We start from the raw sequence: 23,368 nt of genomic DNA on the forward strand, positions 1-23,368 counted from the left end.
GCACGTGCAGGCTGCCTGCCACCAGATCCACCCCACTGCAGCTGCCTAATGCACGAGTGCAAAAAACTGTACAGCGGGGTGGGATTCACAGCCCTGATGTTGAAAGCGTGGGAGGAGGCGTGTGGGACCGGTCACGTCTGGCCTATGTATTTCGAAACCTGGTTCTACAAGCACACTACTGGCCATTTAAATTGCTACACCACGAAGATGACGTGCTACAGACGCAAAATTTAACCGACAGGAAGAAGATGCTCTGATATGCAAATGATTAGCTTTTCAGAGCATTCACACAAGGTTGGCGCCGGTGGCGATAACGTGCTGACATAAGGAAAGTTTCCAAACGATTTCTCATACACAAACAGCAGTTGACCGGCGTTGCCTAGTCAAACGTTGTTGTGATGCCTCGTGTAAGGAGGAGAAGTGCGTACCATCTCGTTTCCGACATTGATAAAGGTCGGATTGTAGCCTATCGAGATTGCGGTTTATCGTATCGCGACATTGCTGCTCGCGTTGGTCGAGATGCAATGACTGTTAGCAGAATATGGAATCGGTGGATTAAGGAGGGTAATACGGAACGCCGTGCTGGATCCCAACGGCCTCGTATCACTAGCAGTCGAGATGACAGGCATCTTATCCGCATGGCTGTAAGGGATCGTGCAGCCACGTCTCGATCCCTGAGTCAACAGATGGGGACGTTCGAAAGAGAACAACCATCTGCACGAACAGTTCGACGACGTTTGCAGCAGCATGGACTATCAGCTCGGAGACCGTGGCTGTGGATACCCTTGACGCTGCATCACAGACGAACCTGGGTGCACGAATGGCAAAAGTCACTTTTTCGGATTAATCCAGGTTCTGTTTACGGCATCATGATGGTCGCATCCGTGTTTGGCGACATCGCGGTGAAGCCACATTGGAAGCGTGTATTCGTCATCGCCATACTGGCTTATCACCTGGCGTGATGGTATGGGGTGCCATTGGTTACACGTATCGGTCACGTCTTGTTCGCATTGACGGCTGTTTGAACAGTGGACGTTACAATTCAGATGTGTTTCGACCCGTGGCTCTACCCTTCATTCGATCCCTGCGAAACCCTACATTTCAGCAGGATAAAACACGACCGCATGTTGCAGGTCCTGTACGGGCCTTTCTGGATACACAAAATGTTCGTCTGCTGTCCTGGCCAGCACATTCTCCATATTTCTCACCAACTGAAAACGCCTGGTCAATGGTGGCCGAGCAACTGGCCCGTCACAATACGCCAGTCACTACTCTCGATGAACTGTGGTATCGTGTTGAAGCTGCATGGGCAGCTGTACCTGTACACGCCATCCAAGCTCTGTTTGACTCAATGCCCAGGCGTATCAAGGCCGTTATTACGGCCAGAGTTGGTTGTTCTGGGTACTGATTTCTGAGGATCTATGCACCCAAATTACGTGAAAATGTAATCACATGTCAATGCTAGTAGAATATATTTGTGCAATGAATACAAGTTTATCATCTGCACTTCTTCTTGGTGTAGCAATTTTAATGGCCAGTAGTGAGAACGCATATTATTTAACATGAAATCAGGAAAGCAATACGAGCCGATACTATGTTTTTGCATGCACGTATATGGTCAACATTGTTTAGCAATATTCTAGTACTGATATTCTGCAGCAGTTATATGTATGTAACACACACACTCACAGATCAATGTTACGGACAGAAGCTAGGTGAAATGTGACATCTTCAGAGCGAGCTTCTCAATCAGTCAGTAGCTGATTTTACATCTCTGTATCAGAGACGTTGCTTGGCGAAAACTTTGTTGTGAAAGGGTATCGTCATCATTCTCCCCGTCATACTCTCATAAAGAAAAATCTAAAGTCACTCGGTTATTCTTCTCTCCATTTACCGGGTCTTCTCTATGATTGCTCCACCTAATTGCAAGGTACAAATAATGGCACAAAGAAACACTCATACACTTTCGTTTGCCTCGTGTAATAAGCCACATGCTTACCAGTCACAACTTTAAGGAGCGTTGACGTTGGAACGTTGTAATATGACCGTCACCGGAGGCGGCACACTACTGCTTGTTGCTTCAGCGACTCTTCAACCACGAACCTGCTGCTCACTGTGCCACACAGTAGTTCGCGCTCCGACATTGGGTGGCCGCAGCGGGCCGGAGCGAGCGAGAAACGAGTGCTTCATTTGTCCAAACTTGCGCGAATTCCTTAGGGACCAGACAGCTGAGGTCGTCGTTCCCTAGACTTACACACCACTTAAACTAACTCGTACTTAGAACTCACACACGCCCGAGGGAGGGCTGCGCAGTCCGTGCCGTGGCGCCTCAGGCCGCGCGTGGCCAAACAAGTGGTACACGAGCCTTAAAAAGCTACGTGTTCAGAAGGTCACAACTGCCTACTGTCAGAGTTATGGCCCATATCTGCACGTGAGATCGATAGCTGCGGCTGATATGTTGCAAGTGTCCTCCTTTTATCCTTCAAATATGAGACCAAGTTGGTGATCTTACTTTTATAGATGCAATCGGTTGTTAATAGATAACTGTTCCTTTTCTTTAGTGTGGTTATTATCCAGTTCTAAGTTTTTTGTTTCTGTGTTCTTAATTAGGACACAGTTTTCAGGTCCGGCGCAACTCCACGATCATCTGTTCATCATCTTAGAGGAGATTTTTTATAGAATGCCTTAATGAGGGCATTACACTTTCTTTCACCGTAACGTACTTCCACATAAGGTACTCACCGGTTTTGTTCAGGAACCTCCTCCCAAAAAAGTCAAAGTCGAGCCGGTGGTGGGTCTCACACTCTGTCCTGGCGATGGCGGCCCTCGTGATGCGCCGGACGGCGAGCACCGACTGCGAGAGGGCGCCGCGCCTCACGCGGTCCACCCGCAGCGCTGTCACGTTCCACTCCGACCTTCCAACAAGGATGCAAAAGATGGCATTCTCAAACTTGACTGTATGGTGAAAACTAAACTCAACTTGTCCCTTTTCCAGCTTTTACGTTTCCCACTGATAAAGGTCGCCAGCTCATTAGCTGTGACTGTGACTGGTATACGAGTCCGATGATATACTCTGTCGAACGGAACGGTTTCTCTCCAAATAAAAGAATTCCCGTGCAAACGTTCAGCCAGTATTATGACAGGACGAGCACGACAGTACAGCTTTACAAACACGGAGTGGCCACTGCCCCACCACATCTCTCACCGCTCCTTCGTGCCATAACCACAGGCAGCACTTCTACTGCAAGCCTACTTTTTCCGGATGTAGCCACGTCTCCCTTTTGTCATTTGGATGAGGTTGAGCTTTTTTGACAAGGAAGATCGTACTGCACAACCTTTCTCAGTTACTGGATTCTGGAACAAGCTATTTACGACTGCATTCTAATTGGACTCTGTCATACCAACTAGCGCCTTGCTACCCTTGACTGTCAGATTAGTGGGGACAAAACTGGATAGAACAGGCAACTACCGAGTGGGAATTGTTGTGGCAATGCCATTAATAGTCAACATGGCCCCATCTGTCTTATTTGTACGTGCGCTGTTCTCCCACGCTTTAGCGCAATGTGCAGCAGCTGAATATCCCAGTCAAGTTGCAGCGTTGTTTTGTTCTCGACATTTACTTCAAATGGTTCTGAGCACTATGGGACTTAACATCTGTGGTCATCAGTCCCCTAGAACTTAGAACTACTTAAACCTAATTAACCTAAGGACATCACACACATCCATGCCCGAGGCAGGATTCGAACCTGCGACCGTAGCAGTCGCGCGGTTCCGGACTGAGCGCCTAGAACCGCTAGACCACCGCGGCCGGTGACATTTACTTCCAAGTTGTTTGCAGAAATGTGGTACAGTTGATTAACCGTAGGGCCAAACATCTTTTACAGGTTCGCACAGTGCTGCATAAATTGTAAGGTGGCTATAATTTCGCACCTTACAAGAACTCATCCACATACTTTGCTGTGACCTACAAACGCAATTAGATATCATGTGATAGTTTGTACATCGTATATATGAATATATAAAGGAAACTGACATTGTCACGTACGTCTTGTAAATAACTGTTAACGCGTATTGCATGAAAGGTCACGCAGTGTCTTCATTATAAAAACGGCGTAATGAATGATTGCCTATACTAGTAGAGGCTGGAACGCCAGTGGAGATGAAACGGCAGGCAGAACTCGAACTCTGGGTGGAAGGCCAGCACAGGTGTTGGTCCTGCTTAAACACAGGAACTAGCTTGACGGACGTCGTTGCAACTGAGCTCTGGAACACAACAGGGTGACGGCCGGCCGCTATTGTAGTAGGGGCCGGCAGGATAACCGGATAATACTTCCGAACACCGAAAATCTCGGACACAGGTGAGAGGAACGAAAAAGCGGCACTTTGGAAACCACGCAAGCTGGGTTATTTCCAAGGATTTTTACGCAGAAGCGTACCATTGCACGGGTATAGGTTTTGCCTCGCAAAATTTCCGCGCTGGACGACGAAAGACTAAAATATGGTTTGTTTGCGATCGGAAGAATCTGTAGGAAAGGAGAATATTCCGTGGTTTCGGGAATATGATTCGTTTTCGGAATTACGAGAGTGGGGAGCCGAACCTTGCTGGGAAGCCAGCGGTGGAGAGACGAGGTCTCCCGTTTTAAGCTTCCGTGTGTGACGGTCGCTCAGTATCAGCTTCTCGTTGGTACGGACGGACTTGCTGTCTTTGCTCTCACGAGATTTTATAGTTAGAACGGTTAGGCACTGTACTGTTGTCAACTTATACGATTCTGGACTTCGATTCCGGGTTGGAAGTCGTCGTTGAGTAGGCAGCGTTCAGTGATCGAGAGCACTTCCTCTGCCTATAATTACGTTGAGATCTGAACTCCGTCCTTGTGGTTGGGAGTTGGCGTTTCTCGTCTGTAGAACACAGAGAGGAGAAGACAGTATTAGAGTATATTTGTCAGAGGACCGCCTTCTGCCGTCCTAGTGTTTGAAAGAGTTTATCTGTGGCTGGAGTTCCTCCATCGTCACAGACGAGTACGAGAAGCAGCACTTCGACACGGAACGACGTTTATCATTTAGTAGGATTAGTTGCCTCCATCATTCATTTATGTTTAGATTGTAAATTATATGTTCAAGTCCATTAAGAGATCCTAAGGTCTGCTTCAGGGGGTAGTCAGACAGGGCCAAATCACAATTTTAGCGTTTATTATTTTCCGTTGCGCACATGCATTTTACACCCGCCTGGAGTAGCGTCTTGGAAAATGAAGTGACAGGCACAGGGTGACACCTGGGAAATCAGGGAAGGAGCTGTGCAAAACTTTGATCCCATCCAGGGGCACGTACAACTGCCTGTGTGCCTCTTTATTACGGAGACAGAACGCTGTCAGCTCGCTCTGATTGCTGGACTCTGTTTGTAAAAGTACTCAGTTTGGTGTCAACTTGGAGGCTCGTCGACACAGTCAGTAAGCAGCTAGTTCCATTCGATGAATTTGGTCCCTAGGCGTCCATTACGAACAAGAACGGAAAAATTACCTAGGACCTTGGAGCGCAAAAAAATTGGCTAAAGGGACACGTGCAATGGAACCTGAATCATTAAAGTCGGGTTCCGTTCACTGGCGAGTACAGGTTTCGAATGACGCCTAGAGATCGTTGTGCTAGACTGTGTAGGTGACCAGGTGCCGGTGCAGGTCTCTGCCCCAGCCCAACCATTTTCATCGGTCCAATTTTGGGCTGTTGTTAAGGCTAGGTATGTGGCACTGGTCTAGCTGCTCTACGGGTAGCCTCTTTGATTAGTAAGCAAAAAGTACTAGGTTTGGGACTCAATACCAGCCGCCATTTAAATTTTTATTAATAGTCAGCACTGGCGGCCGAGGACTTCCGGCGTAAGATGTCACCCTCATACTGCCAACGACCTTGTCAAAGAGGGTGGAGAAGCGGACAGAGGTTAAGGCCACTACTCTCTCTGTGGTGTGGGAAAATGCCCCTAAAACGAAGAAGAATCAGCAGTGCTCAATGGCACGAGGATACAGAAGGCAACGGAAACCACTACATTGAAGACACATAATATGCATCCACAGGACATGTGGCTTGCAATTGAAAAAGTGTCATGATGATCTCTCCATCGACAAAAGATTCCTGAATAGTCCCCCATTCGGATATCTGGGAGGATACTGCCGAGGGGCAGGTGACCGTGAGAAAAAATTGAATAGCCAACGAAAGGATAACGTGCTACCAGACAGGGTGTGGAATGTCAGAAGCTCGAATGTGATAGGGAAGCTAGAAAATGTGAAAATGGAAATGTGAAAGCTCAGTCTAGATATAGTAGGGGCCACTGAAGTGAAATGGAAAGAAGATAACGATTTCTGGTCAGATGAGTGTAGGATAATATCAACAGCAACAGAAAATAGTGTAATGGGAGTAGGTTTCGTCATGAATAGGAAGGTAGGGCAGAAAGTGTGTTACCTCGAACAGTTCAATGATATTGTTCTTCTTATCAGAATTGACAGCAAGCAAACACCAACATCGATAGTAGAGGTCTAAACGCCGATGTCGTAAGCTGAAGATGAAGAAATAGAGAATGTATATGAGGATACTGAGAGGGTAATACAGTAGATAAAGCAAGATGAAAATCTAATAGTCATACAAAACAGGAATGCAGTTGTAGGAGAAGAATTGGAAGACACAGTTACAGGAGAGTATGGACTTGGACCAGGGAATGAGAAAGGAGAAAGACTAATGAATTTCGCCGGCCGCGGTGGTCTCGCGGTTCTAAGCGCGCAGTCCGGAACCGTGGGACTGCTACGGTCGCAGGTTCGAATCCTGCCTCGGGCATGGATGTGTGTGATGTCCTTAGGTTAGTTAGGTTTAAGTAGTTCTAAGTTCTAGGGGACTGATAACCACAGCAGTTGAGTCCCATAGTGCTCAGAGCCATTTGAACCAACTAATGAATTTCACCTAGTAATAGCGAATGCTCTCTTCAAGAACCGTAAGAAGAGGATGTATACTTGGGAAAGGCCGTCTGAGGGATCTCTCAACTTCGAAAAGTAAAATGATGCCAGATGTAAGAAATTCCGAGACAAACAGGGGTAAGCTATAGGGAGAAACGGGTAAAATACAATACGTACAAAAGGCAAGAAGGAATAATAAGAGTGGACGACCAAGAATGAAGTGCTCGGATTAAAAAGTGTGTCAGACCAGGATGTAGTCTTTCCTCCCTGCTGTTCAATCTGTTCATCGAAGAAGCAATGATGGAAATAAAAGGAAGTCTCGGGAGTGCGATTAAAATTCAAGGTGAAAGGATATCAGTGATACGATTCGCTAATGACATTACTACCCTGATTGAAAGTTAAGAGGAATTACATGACCTGCTGAGCAGAATGAACAGTCTAATGGATACAGAATATGCATTCAGAGTAAATTGAAAAAAGACGAAAGTAATGAGAAGTAGCAGAGGTGAAAACAGTGAGAAACTTAACATCAGGATTAACTGTCATGAAGTAGATGGAATTATGGAATTGTACTTCGTGGGCAGCAAAACAGCCAATGACGGACGGAACAAGGAGCGCATCAAAAGCAGACTAGCACTGGCAAAGAGGGTATTCCTGGCCAAGGGAAGTCTACTAGTACCAAACATTATATCTTAAGTTGATGAAGAAATTTCTGAGAATTTCCGTTTGGAGTACAGCGTTGTATGGTAGTGAAACATGGATTGTGGGAAAACCAGAACAGAAGAGAATCGAAGCATTTGAGATGTGGTGCTATAGACGAATGTTGAAAATTAGGGGGACTTGTAAGGAATGAGGAGGTTCTGCACAGAATCTAAGAGGAATCGAACAAGTGGGAAACTCTGATGATGTGAAGTGCAACTGCTTTTATAAAAGGGAGTAAAACTTTGGTTCTTTTTCATGGGTAGCTTTTTATCTTCAAAGAGGTATGCCCTATTTATCTCTTTCTCAGAGTAGCCTTTTCTCCTGAGAGTAGTGCTTGAATCGTCGGGATCTTGGTCCAGCTACTGTGCTGACAGATTATTTTAGGCCTGCCCACCAATCATTTCGGCACTGCTCCTTTCAGTCTGGAATAGTGACTGAAATTTTTATGAAGGTATTCACGCTTATGAGTGAGGCTCCTGCAGACCTGTGCCTAACGTCAGTGGATTTCTTAAGTATCTGCACACTCAAAAATGTTTCAACTCTTTTTCTATACTGTGTTTCATCTTACAAGTAACATCATTCGGAAAATTTAGAAATTGTGAGTTCTTATTCTCCGTGAGGCTATACAATGAAGTATATCATCAGTATAACAAAACCGACGATAGTGGTTTTTCTTGGTAGGCTGATGAGCTTTCCTTCCAGTTTTGCATGTAAACTGCACTGTAACTCCGCTGAGTGTGTTTCCTGTAGTCACACTACCGGGTTTTTCAAACAGTTTGTTGTCCTATGGAAAAGAAGTCGACGTGAAACAATATATACGAAGGTGAGTCAAATGAAAACCTTAAATTTGTAATAACAAATAGAAATTTCGCGCCGTTATCCTGTAAGTTTGTAAGCGTGCTACAAACAGCGAGCAGAATGACCTGTAGGTGGCAGCATAGCGCAGATGCACACATACCGTTACAGTATCAGTATAAAGATGGCCACCCCACTTGCGACTTGCACCAGGGAAGAACAGCTTCCTGTTATTCGGTTTTTGAGCAGTGACGGTGTGAAACCTATTGAAATTCCTCGACGAATGAAGGTTCAGTACGGTGATGCATGTTTGTTACAGCAGCAAGTCTACGAATGGAGTAGGAAGTTCGCAAATGGTGTGACTTCAGTGGAAGATGCTCCTCGTCCAGGTCAGGCACAACAAGTTGTGACTCCACAGAACGTTGCAGCAGTTGAAGCAATGGTGAAGGAGTACTGCCGAGTGACACTGAATGGCATTGCAGCAGGTTTACAGATTAGTCATGGGTCAGTACACCACATTGTGCATGATGTGCTCCAGTTTCACAAAGTGTCTGCAGGATGTGTGCCACGGCAGCTGACTCCTGAAATGAGAAAACGACGTGCTGATGCTTGTGAAGAACTTCTTCGGCGCTTTGAACGAGAAGGTGATGGCTTCCTTGCAAGAATCGTTACTGGGGACGAAACCTCGGTTTACTTCCACCAACCGGAAACGAAGAGAGCGAGCAAGGAATGGCGTTATTCCTCATCACCATAACCAAAGAAGTTTCGAACAGAACCATCAGCAAGGAAGGTTATGCTGACTCTCTTTTCGGACGAAAAAAGCGTCATTTTGGAGCATTACATGCCTAGAGGGATCGCTGTCACCAGTGCATCATACACAGATCTCCTAAAAAATCATCTGCGGCCACAGACGTAGACCATTTTGAGTGTCTTCCTCATCCACCATACTCACCAGACCTTGCCCCCAAGTGATTTCCATATGTCTGGACCACTCAAAGACGCAGTGGGACGAAAGAAGTTCCGTTCTGATGAAGAGGTACGGCACGCAGTGCATGAGTGGTTGTGCAGACTACCAAAAGAATTTTTTTCTTAAGGAATTTATGCACTTTGTAAGTCTTGAAGTACTTTGAGCGTGGGGGAGATTATGTTGAAAAGTGATACAGCTTTGTACCACTTCTGCACAATAGATAATATTTGGCAACTTCTCTAGTCAAGGTATGGTTTGGCGTGCACGGAGACAAGTAGTGGAATCTGTCAGCTTGCCTGGGCGGGCATTACCTTGCCCAGTATGGCTCGCCGTGAAGGGCAACAAAACTGGTCGTGGGCCACGGAGACGTGTCGCCCTGCAGTGTGGCTGCCGCGGCTGACTACTAACGCGGCACAGCCGAAGCCGAGAAAGTGGATGGCAGCCCAGACCAACTCTCCTGGTAGTTGTGCCGACCGGATGGCGTCGCACCGCGATGCTATATGCAGTGTGGCGCTCTAAGGCGTCATCAGTGGACGCAGATTGGATGACAGATGTAACACTTGACATACGTTCGTTTCATATTTTCAAGGAAACTGATGTCCGCTCAGGTACAAAAACTCATCTTACAACCGACCAACAGCCAGCGCGTAAAACACAATGCATCACACTAATACATATTGAAAGCACAAATACGAGGGTCACTCCAAAAGAAATGCACACTATTTTTGTAAAAATACAGTTTTCATTCTGCATGTGTGAAAGTCTTACAGTGTGTAGATACATCCTTCCCGCTTCTTTTCAAACTTAGTTCAACCTGTTCCCATGAGTGGTGCCATCACAGCATGTCTTCAAGATAGCTGCTACACTTGACGTTCGTCAAAAACAACGTGCTGTCATAGATTTCCTGTGCTGTGAAAACGAGACAGTGGAAAACATCCACAAGAGGTTGAAAAAGGTGTATGGAGATGCTGCTTTCGATCGCAGCACAGTTAGTCGGTGGGCAAGCAGCTTACGTGACGAAAGCGGGCACGGCAATGTAGAGGATTGTCCTCGCAGCGGCAGGCCTCGTACTGTACGCACTCCAGACAACGTGCAGAGAGTTAACGAATTGGTGACTGCTGACAAACGCATCACAGTGAACGAATTGTCACGCTACGTTGGGATAGGGGAAGGAAGTGTTTGCAGAATACTGAAAGCGTTGGCGTTAAAAAAAGTTTGTGTCAGGTGGGTTCCCAAAACGTTGACAGTGGCTCACAAAGAAACAAGAAAAACGGTATGCAGCGAACTTTTGGGACAGCACGAGAATGGTGGAGATGAATTTCTTGGAAGAACTGTGACAGGTGATGAAATATGGCTCCATCATTTTTCACCAGAGACGAAGAGGCAATCAATGAAGTGGCATCATGCAAATTCACCCAAGAAAAAAAAATTCAAAACCACATCTTCTGCTGGAAAAGTTATGGCTACGGTGTTTCTCGATTCCAGAGGACTCTTGCTTGTCGACATCATGCCAAGTGGAACCACCATAAATTCTGATGCATAGTGAGGACACTGAAGAAACTTCAAGCTCGATTGAGTCGTGTTCGACCACACCGGCAAAAGCAGGATGTTTTGCTGTTGCACGACAATGCACGGCCACATGTCAGTCAGAAAACCATGGAAGCGATCACAAAACTCGGATGGTCAACACTGAAACACCCGCCTTACAGTCCTGACCTGATTCCATCTGACTATCATCTCTTTGGGAAACTGAAAGACTCTCTTCGTGGAACAAGGTTTGAAGATGATGACTCCCTTAAGCACGCTGCCAAACAGTGGCTCCAAGAGGTCGGTCCAGAATTTTACCGTGTGGGTATACAGGCGCTGGTTCCAAGATGGCGCAAGGCAGTTCAGAGGGATGGAAATCATGTGGAGAAATGAAAATATTGTTCCTAAAGGATGTATCTACACACTCTAAAACATTCAAACATGTGGAATAAAAGATGGATTTTTTTAAAAAAAAATTGTGTGCATTTCTTTCGGAGTGATCCGCGTATTATCAAGGAATACGGCAGTATCAATAGCCATCAGCTATTTACAAAAATTTCCGTAATAGCTTCAGAAAAGTCATCAAACCAGCTGACAGCATCATCTATACGAGTGGTATGTACAAATCTCAGAACAATATCATAATAATCTGGTATATAAGGAGGACAGTGGCAGGCGAGCAATGGAAAGCTTCGTTTATCAGGTCAATGAATGTGGTAGTGCGAGGACGTTACTAACATTATTGGGGTATGAAAAACTTTAAATAATAAACTGTCCTTTGTCGAAGAGAAACTCCTGCACTCGAGCTACTCAGATTGCTTGTAACACCATTTTTAACGGGAGCAACTGAAGGTAAAGCTGAGTGGTGCAAATGGTAAGGAAATGTAAGCAAAAATTAAGCAGTAAATACGGGTACATATGCTTGAAATCAGATATCATGTGGGATTGTGTATTTTTCTATATCATACATTGTCACTGTACTTCATTACGTCAGTAACCCAGCTTATGAAATAGAGTTTTTCATATACGAAAGTAAATCTTGCGTTGTGGGCCTGTAAAAACATTTAAATCTTCTTCCACTCCGATACTCCACAAACCCTTTTGAATTGCGTGTCAGAGGCTACTTCCTGCAGTAGCACATACTGGGCTGTCTCCCTGCCCATTTCGCCTCTGTGCGCGATGTAATTAGTGTGATCTCGTCTTTGCTGTCCCCACGAGAGCGACAGCCAGCCGTCCGTATTGTATTCTCAGATTCTTCGCTTAATACAGCGTTTTGAAACGTTGTGACTAGGTATTCATCTCGAGGTGATTTCATGAAATCCCAGGTGTTTGTCCATTCTTCGACTTAATAACAAAACTTTTGAAAGATTCAACATTGAACAAATACAGCTTCTTCTGTTTTTACCGATACGTATTTCTATGATGTTTCAGTATCATCAGTGCGTTTCCTTTATTCTTCTGCAGAGTAAAGAGCAAAATATCACATTGGGATACGCATATTTGTGGAAATATGCTGTTTTCACTCGCAACGTTGTAACAAACATGCATACCATGGCAGCACATGCCGTTGTTCATGGCGCTGCCTGCCATCTGCAATATCGAGATACCACCCAACTGAAAATCCTGACAGGGACATCAGCAACAGCATGTGCCATTAAGGTATACATCATTCTCAGAACGTTTTGAATATAAATGCAACAGTTCCAAAATTATATGTTTCCCCGTGTAAAAATATGCTCTTTGTTCGGCAGAAAAATGAAGGGAACCTCTGATGACGGGAAAACATAGCTGAAACATGTATGGATGAAAAATAAGAAATTGTGTTTTGCTGTAGGCGGAATGTTTTCAAACAATATTTATTTACAGGTGGGCTTTCACGGACTATTTGGCATGTGCCTTCAAGTGAATGCCAGTACTGTGTTACGCACACCTGGGTGTTTCTATGAATTGACTGATCCCAAATATGACTCATTGGTATGTTGTAGGATACCTATTATATTCTGTTTTTGAAGTGCACAGTTTTAGATTTACGTACAACTGAAGGAAGTTTTCAGTCATTACAGTCGTTTCGCTCTCGCGATGGCGCGTGTATGTATAATGTGCGCCGACAGCAAATTGCGTTATCTTGTACAATTCTCTGCATAGTAAATTAAAAAATTACATTGTTATTATAAAATTGCAAGCCGTACCTATTCCTCCATTATTGCTTCAGCTAACTCAGTGGTAAGTTTTGTTGTGATATGTCTAAGTGAGCAAGAGTAACGTAAAATAAACGACGCGTGTGCCATCTTAGAGTACGAGGTACGCAACGCACCCAATCACGTAAGTAATATGTCTTTCACTGTCAGCTCGTTGCCTTCCACCCACAACAAAATATAGCATCCAACGAGCGGGCCCCTGACGCCCTCTACAGACCACACCACAGGTGACCGACGACGAGCCTGCGTGGCCACCCACCGAGGGTCCAGGGTTTGATACCAAACCAGGCAGCGAAAATGGCGCGTACTCTGCGACAAGAGAGGAACTTATCACACGAAGTGACCTCATTTCGTAATCTGAGAAAGAACGCGATTCAGACGATGACGGGCCACATTCACTCTGCACTGTTTATACTTTTGCTGGGAGGAAGAAACATGAAAATGAGATAAATTATGTGCTAATGACGCCGGAGAAACGAAAAGAGAGGATACTGTAAAAATATTTCCAGGGTTTTAAAGTGATGCTAGAGAGGTCTCGAGTGAAGTGGACAGTACTCAGCCCGGAAATGATTGACGAAATAGTAAGATAGACAAAATTATGTACTCAGTTTAAGAAAGAAACTGTATTTCAGAGAAAGGAATGCTAAGAAAACTGCAAGATGTGAAACAATGACATTACTGGGTTTACGCAAGCAAACCACACTAACATCGTCGAAGTGCGGACGGTAGCTGGCAGGGGTGTGGAGATTACGAGGGCTGTGACGAGCTGCAGGAGACTCCTGCTCCCTGTACGTTGCCTCCGCTTTGGCGACAAAAGCTCGAGGCAAGAAAGAAGAGCTACTGGTAAACTTGCTGCAATGGGGAAACGATTACACGGTAACAAGGGGAGCAAAATCGATCTAGTGGTCTAGTGGGATGTGGGTATTCCATAGCACGGGTGACAAGAAGGTGGCCACTGGCCGCATCTTATGCTCTAATTGAAATAGAGAGAATAAAAGCCCAAATTATTTCCCATGCAAATGAGGTAAATCAAAAAAATAAGAGAAGCAGTCTCTCGGAAGATTTAGCATTTTCCCTTACGACGTCCCAGCTAGTCAAAACAGATAAGATTCCTTCACTTTCTGTCGACATAGCAACTTTCCTAGAGAGATTGAAAGAACCACGGTTTGAAAGAAGTAGGGAGCCTGCCACCAAGAAAGGGGATGACGTGTGACATGTGGACGAGTAAACACCACCTCTACTGCCTTAAGTCGTGGCTCGTGCCACAGATCTTTTTAACAAAGGACACGGGAAAACAACGCTTGCACGTGACAAGTTTCGAGCAGTCCTGGGAAATGCGTAAGACAGCTAACTGCGCAGATCGAAAGAAATTTGTCCACATCGAAGGTCAACAATCTTACCCACATGTGACTAGGAATACGTGGTGGTTTTACTTTGGCGTTGTACTTTATTACAAATAATTACATCACCTTCGTGAAACCTGTGGTGACTCCTACGACGCCTGCTGGACGAGCAATGTCCGCCGTGCACAGCTGGAGGCCAACAGCTGCCCTGTCGGTGACCCCCGGCGTGCTGTCCACACACTGGCCCAGCCGTCGCTTCCCGGTCCCGCGCCCCCACAGCCTCGGTCGGCGGCTCTCGCGAGCTCACACGGTGAGAGGGTTCCCGTCGCGACGTACTCACACTTTCATCCAGTCTCTACCACCCTCATCCCGGTTCACACCGCAGGTATAGTGCAATTTTATTCACCCCATGATCCATCTTTCGAGGAAACTGGGCACGGGGTTTCTTCTACAGGTTGAAATCTGACAACATCTACATACAGACATGGGGACACTTACAAGTCCAGTTTGGCAAGGACGGGGCAGACAGTCGATCGTGAAGTCATAGAAGGAAGCGTCTGAGGACTTGCCTGAAGTAACGTAGCGACATCACAAAATAATATAATCACGATAGCTGCATGGGAATTACACCCAACGTCACCCTGAATACAAAGCCAGAGTGTTAGAAACAGCTCGACGTCGTTCCATTTTCCCCTAACGCGCAATATTTGTTTATGCATGTATTCCTGCAATGACGTTACTTCGTCACATAAAACTCTAGTGCTACACTGTTCACTCATTTCTTAACACCAGTCAGAGCATACTCTACACACCCTGCATGCACGCCATCAAAAGACGACAGGGTCACGGCGTTATTTTGGGTTTTACTTTTTTCATTAGCTTGCCTGAAAAATTGAGCTGGACAATGAATGAGAAGTTGAACTCAGAAAGATGTCAGTATTTTCAATAAATAGAAAACATAGTGCGAATGTGTGTTCGAAATGACAGAGGTGTTTCATTATTATTAACTTGTCTTACATTATTTATCAAACCTCTACTCTGCGTTATCTAAGAAATACAACTACCTCACGAAAATAGCCCCTATAAACAATTTCCTTTGCTAGTCTCTTTAGTCCCATCAGACAATTTGCTGTACAACTGTTTTTCCTTGGTAGACGCTGATCCATGATCATGGACAAAACTGTAAAATTTTTATGTATAAACAACTGAAGAAGTATATCGAATTTTGAATGTATCGAGGGAGTTGTAATATGGTTAAATAACATTTTTTTTGTGTTGGTCTGATACAAAACAAATATATTATGCAAAGTGAATCATTTCAAATGCAGTTACTGGTTTGACAATGTACGAAAATTTTTAAATTAGGCACTAATAAAAACATTATTTGTAACTTTGTTTAACAAAGAAATTAGTAAGTGAGTAACTTAGTTAATTATGTTCTGGAGGGGAGTAAGTCCTGGTTTATAGCTAATAGACGACACTCGATTAGAACAACATGCTGTGAATCAACTTCCTTAGAACAAATCAGTCATTGATGGCATTAAAATTTTACAGTGGTGGTGCGATTAACGCATCAGAACACACTGAACGTAGACTGTAATCTCTCACCAAAGCCACGTGACAAGAGCTATAAGAATAAAGCTGCACTGACGATTAACGACAGTGAGCAGCGTCAGCGCTTCACGGAAGGTTGTTCACCATCACAGTATGTGAGACAATATTGCAAAGGAATTCATATAACTAAAGAGTGACATTCGAGTCCCAAAGCCAGCTGCCCATACCGTTGCTAGTGTAATTCACATATAACACATACACTTTCACTTAATGACAGCAACTTTTTTGCACTGACATAACGGTACATTTGATTTTTTACAAGATTTTTGGATGCCAACGTGCAGTTGTTTGAAACAAATAATAACAGACATTGAGAGTAGGCAAGACAAAAGAAGGAACTTGGGTCTGGTAGTGTCGAACATAAATTCTCCAAACTCAAGCTAAAAGATTTCTCCTGGAAATGTCTCATTTCTTGCAGAAGTAGTTCAGCTCTACTTGCGTTGTCTGACCATAATTAACTTAAATGAATGGAATAGTTGGCAATACAGTTGATACCTGAGTGCTTCATGTATACTTCGAAAGATGTAAGTCACTAAAATGTATTGAAAAGCTCATAAACTGTTTGTCAAACAAGAATACCTGAACCTTCTACCCTGACTGGGCTTTTCTACTGTTCGCCCAAATTATTCCAAAGAGAGGCCAGGAATATGCATAGCGAAACACCATGGCTGTCATCATACGGTTCCGAGAATGAGGTTATTTTCATAATACCCTATTTAGCATGGTTTTAAGAGTGTTGACCCTGTTTGTGGCATATTTTCTGCGTTTTTCTGTTGCCGTTTTACCCTTCCACTATAGCCTTTTGCATGTAATAGTTTTTTTTTCTAATGTTAGTTGTGGTACAAACAGAAACATTTTCTGGAACAGAATAAAATAACCAAGGTAGCCAGTTCAAAATGGTTCAAATGGCTCTGAGCACTATGGGACTTAACTTCGGACGTCATCAGTCCCCTAGACTTACTACTAAAACCTAACTAACCGAAGGACATCACACACATCCGTGCCCGAGGCAGGATGCGAACCGGCGACCGTAGCGGTCGCGTGGTTCCAGACTGTAGCGCCTAGAACAAGCTAGCCAGCGATCCAAAAGAAAGATATCAAAGGAACCTAAAGACTCTCTTAAACAGCATCACCCGCACCCTCACACAGAACCAGACAAAAAGAATGAGACAAAAGAATCTTAAAGCTCCAGTCTTAACAAGCCTCCCAAAGATCCACAAATATCCTGTGCCAGTTAGACCAGTGGTGGACTTGAGAAAAGCCCAGTCTTACTTACTAGAGAGACACATGCACACATTCCTACACATACACAAACAACACAAGCCTCAAAAACACAGGAGAGAAAATTAAGAACATCAACATCCTCCAAACAGAAAAACTGGTATCTTTTGACATTACACCCATGTACACACACATACCCACAGAAGAAACTATAAACATTATAGACCAACAGCTAAAATACAAGAAATTCCTATATATACAAGTAAATTAAATCTCGTCCATTCTTAGGGGAATCACAGAACAAAACTGCTTCACTTTCAACAATAACTTTTATTTGCAACAAGAAGGGTTGCCCATGGGATCCCCCATCAATGAAACATTAGCCATTACTTTATTGGATCATACAGAGAACACAATATTCAACATTTTAAAACAAGAAGATACGAAATAATTTACTGGTGCCAGTATGCGGATGTTGTAATCATCTTATAGATGACACACAAAACAGATAGAAGGGCTACATAGTAACGTCAACACAGTACACCCACAAATTCACTTTACAGTGGAAATAGAAAAAACCGAGAAACTATGTTGGATCTTACAATTACAAGAAACAACCATCATCATGAATTTTCAATCTACAGAAAATCCACATTCACAAGTACTGTCATCCATAGCTCACCCAACTACCTGACACTGCATAAATATGCCGATTTCACACACATGCTTCAGAGGATAAACAGAAAACCTCTTAAACTGGAGAACTACATACAGGAACCAAATATAAGAAATACTGTTGAAAATGATTATAAAACAGACATCATAAACCTCAACAGGAAGATAAAAATGAAACATAAAAATAGAGGCCACCCAGTCAAAGATCTGCAGATCCAGAGGCAGAACACACAGACAACACAGCAGACCACATCACACCAGGAAAAGGAAACAGATGACACACACTAACACAGAGTAATACGATAGGACTTAGAATTTGAAACATCTTGAGAAAGCAAGGGATTCCAGCAACATTCAGAACAAACAAGACAATTCAAAAAAGGCTAAGACCAGTCAAACCTCACACAAATTCAGCAATGCTGGAATATACCAACTCACATGTAACTCGTATCTAGCCCAATCATAGGACACACAAGAAGAAATTTCGGTACCGAGTACAAGAGAACATAGGAGCCCTAAAGAGTGACAGCACACATTCCACTATCGCAGAACATGTAATGAACAACAACCATAGCCCCACTAATATGTAAAGTTATCTCCATGTAACAAAAAGTACACACACGCAAAAGAACCACTCAGCATCACTTACAAAGACATAAACGAGGAACAGAGGGCGTCATAAGTCCCAGTGTAATTTTCATAGCCTTCCTGCGACATGAGACACATTTCTTGCGACACACGCGCATGGTAAGATGACATAATGTTTTCGATTATGCACCAAGTGCAGAAGTTATGTTTTCCTGTGTATAAAGATAGCTGCAAGCTGCCCAACGAACGTGAGTCCATGAGCAACCTAGCACACACAAAAACCGTATCCACAACACTACCGCAATTCCAATTGCATAACGTTGACATACGCAAGTTCACATTTGTGTGTTTGTTTATGTGGTGTCACCGCCAGACACCACACTTGCTAGGTGGTAGCCTTTAAATCGGCCGCGGTCCGTTAGTATACGTCGGACCCGCGTGTCGCCACTATCAGTGATTGCAGACCGAGCGCCGCCACACGGCAGGTCTAGAGAGACTTCCTAGCACTCGCCCCAGTTGTACAGCTGACTTTGCTAGCGATGGTTCACTGACAAATTACGCTCTCATTTGCCGAGACGATAGTTAGCATAGCCTTCAGCTACGTCATTTGCTACGACCTAGTAAGGCGCCATTATCATTTGCTATTTATCTTGTGATGCATGTACCGTCAGACCGATGTTCACCAATTATGGATTATAGTTAAGTATTCCAGAAGCTACGTACCTTTTTTGCTAGTCTCAATTCCTTCTCATTTTCCAGACCTCACGCCAGCCTGCGCGAGCTTAAACGCGTGCCTTTCGGCTTCCTGTCATAGTGGATTGGCGCTCTTGCCAGTCCACAACAGTTTACTTACAGTCGCTCATACAGTTGCAGATGACATGATGTGTGCCGAGAAAACGCAACAGAAGAACGCAGAAAATATGCAACAAACAGTAACAGCAATCTTAAAATCATGTTGTAATGTGTAATAAATAAAGTGTTATGAAAGCACTCGAGGAAAATAATATTTAAAATCAAACAGTACACATATAATAATGTTTTACGGTGTTTGTAACTTCTGTTTCCAACATGTTTCAGATTTGAAGAACCCACTGATGATGGCGATATTTGTCGCTGAAACTAGTTTGGGGAATAAATAAATAGACCACAAAAGTGTTGTGCATCGAGGTGGATCCATAATTCCCATATTGTTGTTCATGTCTCAATACTTCAGTTGGTGAGAGTAATATCCGCAAAAGGAGGAGGACTGAGTTTGAGTCCCAGTCTGACACAGTTTCCATCTGTCAGCAGGAATCAGATTCTCATTTGTCCAATTACCGATATATATTAATTTGAGATAACTTTATTACAGTTACCATTATAATTATCGTAGCTATTTTTTTGGTGTCGTCCCTTAGTTCGAACCCTGGTTTGTGCAGCTCTCCATGCTACGTTAACCTGTGCGAGCCCCTTCACTTCCAAATAACTACTGCAACCTGCTTTCATGTGAACCAGTTTGCTGTACTCATCACTTGTTGTTCTTCTACAACTTTTACTCCGCACACTTTTTCTCGATTATCAAACGGACGATTCCCTGACGCCTCAGGAGGTGTCCTGTCAAGTGATCACCTCTTTTAGTCAAGTTGTGCCTTTCTTGTCTCTAGTTCAATTTTGTGCCACCTTATTAATTAAACCATCTACACACCGATTCTTCATCAGTTTTGCTCGAGCACTACATTTCAATACCTCTCATTCTCTTCTTGTGTCAATTGCTTATCGCCCATGTTTCATTTGCATACAAGGCTACACTCCAGACAAATATCTTCAGAAATGACTTGCAAACAGTCAAATTTATATTAAACAATAAAAAATTCCTCTTTTCCAGAGGTGCTCTTCAAGCTGTAGCCAGTGTGTATTTTATATCTAGCCTACTTCGGCATCAACCGTTATATTGCTGCCTGTAAACGATGCCGCACCTACTGATTTAGGGTGTAATTTCGTAATGTAATCATACTTTTGAATGTGACACGTCAGCCTTTCAGCAAACTGATAAGCTCGCTTAACGAGTAATGGATATGTCGAGTATTTCACAAGTTAATATAACGGAGACATAATCACATTTGATAAAAAATGGACCTAAGTAAGTTAATTATCCTTCGATGCTTGACAGAACGTAACGATACTGCCACAAGAGAAAAATTTTCCCGATGTTATGCAGCTGCAACGAATTTAATCACAACCGTCCTGTTGTCACTTGACGATAGCATAAGAAGCTGAATCCCAGTCTGTGGTTACACTACTGGCCAATAAAATTGCTACACCAAGAAGAAATGCAGATGATCAACGGGTATTCATTGGACAAATACATTATACTAGAACTGACATGTGATTACAATTTCACGCAATTTCGGTGCATAAAGCAAAAAAAAAAAAAACTCCGTCTTCAGGCCACAAGTGGCCCACCGGGACCATCCGACCGCCGTATCATCCTCAGATGAGGATGCGGATAGGAGGGGCGTGTGGTAAGCACACCGCTCTCCTGGTCGTTGTGATGGTTTTCTTTGACCGGAGCCGCTACTATTCGGTCAAGTAGCTCCTCAATTGGCATCACGAGGCTGAGTGCGCCCCGAAAATGGCAACAGCGCATGGCGGCCCGGATGGTCAGCCATCCAAGTGCCGACCACGCCCGACAGCGCTTAACTTCGGTGATCTCACGGGAACCGGTGTATCCACTGCGGCACGGCCGTTGCCAATTTGGGTGCATAGATCCTGAGAAATCGGTACCCAGAACAACCACCTCTGGCCGTAATAAGGGCCTTGATACGCCTGGGCATTGAGTCAAACTGAGCTTGGATGGCGTGTACAGATTCAGCTGCCCATGCAGCTTCAACACGATACCACCGTTCATCAAGAGTAGTGACTGGCGTATTGTGACGAGCCAGTTGCTCGGCCACCATTGACCAGACGTTTTCAATTGGTGAGAGATCTGGAGAATGTGCACGCCAGGGCAGCAGGCGAACATTTTCTGTATCCAGAGAGGCCCGTATAGGACCTGCAGCAAGCGGTCGTGCTTTATCCTGCTGAAATGTAGGGTTTCGCAGGGATCGAATGAAGAGTAGACTCACGGGTCCTAACACATCTGAAATGTAACGTCAATGCGAACAAGAGGTGACCGAGACGTGTAACTAATGGCACCCCATACCATCACGCCGGGTGATACATCAGTATGGCGATGACGAATACACGGTTTCAATGTGCGTTCATCGCGATGTCGCCAAACACAGATGCGACCGTCGCGATGCTGTAGACAGAACCTGGATACATCCGAAAAAGTGACGTTTGCCATTCATGCACCCAGGTTCGTCGTCGAGTACACCATCGCAGGCGCTCCTATCTGTGATGCAGCGTCAAGGGTAACCGCAGCCACGGTCTCCGAGCTGATAGTCCATGCTGCTGCAAACGTCGTCTAGCTGTTCGTGCAGATGGTTGTTGTCGTGGAAACGTCCCCATCTGTTGACAGAGGGATCGAGACGTGGCTGCACGATCCGTTATAGCCATGCGTATAAGATGCCTGTCATCTCGACTGCTAGTGATACGAGGCCGTTGGGATCCAGCACGGCGTTCCGTATTACCCTCCTTAACCCACCGATTCCATATTCTGCTAACAGTCATTGGATCTCGACCAATGCGGGCAGTGATGTCGCGACACGATAAACCGCAATCTCGATAGGCTACAATCCGGCCTTTATCAATGTCGGAAACGAGATGGTACGCACTTCTCCTCCTTACACGAGGCATCACAACAACGTTTGACTAGGCAACGCCGGTCAACTGCTGTTTGTGTATGAGAAATCGTTTGGAAACTTTCCTTATGTCAGCACGTTATCGCCACCGGCACCAACCTTGTGTGAATGCTCTGAAAAGCTAATCATTTGCATATCAGAGCATCTTCTTCCCGTCGGTGAAATTTCGCGTCTGTAGCACGTCATCTTCGTGGTGTAGAAACTTTAATGGCCAGTAGTGTAAGTGAATAATAGTTGCAGAACGTCAAGAAAGTTTTCCTTTATGATATTAAAATAACATTATGTGCAAATGAGGAATGAAGACTTGAAATTTGTAAATAATCAGTGAACAGTACACGTATGTCTGTATCAGCAACAACAACACTTGTGTGGTGATCGTCAAACGACATGTCTTTTGTAGAAAGAAATTAATCCTTTATGAGTGAAATTAAAAATGAAGTGTGTGCGAATTCGCCAACTTGATTTGCAAGGCTATGCTTATCATTAGGCGAATTAAGTGTAGCCTAAAAGTGTACAAAACCCAGATCTTCTGGAAAGCTTGAAATAAGCTTATGAGACGAAATGCTGGCCCCCCACTTAGTAGAGCACACGGGTCGCTTTGAAGTGCCGGATGCTGTGGTGCTGGGGAGGCGCCAGGCGGTCACGTGACCCCCCACCGCTGACGTCAGTGGTGGCGCTGGGGTGGCGGTCGCGGTGTGTACGAGCCGGTCGCTCGTGTGGCCCCAGGGAGCTCACCTGGGCCGGCGTGGAGGTGTCGAGGAGTGGCAGAAAGGAACTACTGCGTGGTGTAGTCATGGGCACGTAGTTCTGCAACGACCGGTGTACCAGTCGTAGTGATGTGAGGCAGCATAGGAACAGTACCGTAAAAAGATCCCAGCTGACAGGGACTGAAGAAGTGTGTCACTCCGAGACAGTGACGATCGGCTTCAAACCAGACACGAACTGCAGACGCCAGCGACTGCAGGTCCGTCTGAACCAGCTGTCGAACAGTCGTCGCGAAGGCAGCTGCAAAGACCCGGCATTT

General features: G+C 44.6%; 1 protein-coding gene and 1 pseudogene across 1 annotated transcript in view; both read right to left on the reverse strand.

Annotated features, from left to right (window-relative positions):
- Positions 1–2,911, reverse strand: part of LOC126228333 (uncharacterized) — a 61,680-nt gene extending 58,769 nt beyond the window's left edge. Inside the window, exon 1 of the mRNA XM_049942284.1 lies at positions 2,743–2,911. The gene's annotated coding sequence lies outside the window, so the exon portion shown is untranslated. The remainder of the gene's footprint in view (positions 1–2,742) is intronic.
- Positions 2,912–21,174: 18,263 nt separating this feature from the next.
- On the reverse strand, positions 21,175–21,292 carry LOC126228349 (5S ribosomal RNA; annotated as a pseudogene).
- Between the last annotated feature and the right edge of the window lie 2,076 nt (positions 21,293–23,368).

This window comes from Schistocerca nitens, unplaced genomic scaffold (assembly GCF_023898315.1).
Source record: "Schistocerca nitens isolate TAMUIC-IGC-003100 unplaced genomic scaffold, iqSchNite1.1 HiC_scaffold_363, whole genome shotgun sequence".
NCBI lineage: Eukaryota > Metazoa > Arthropoda > Insecta > Orthoptera > Acrididae > Schistocerca > Schistocerca nitens.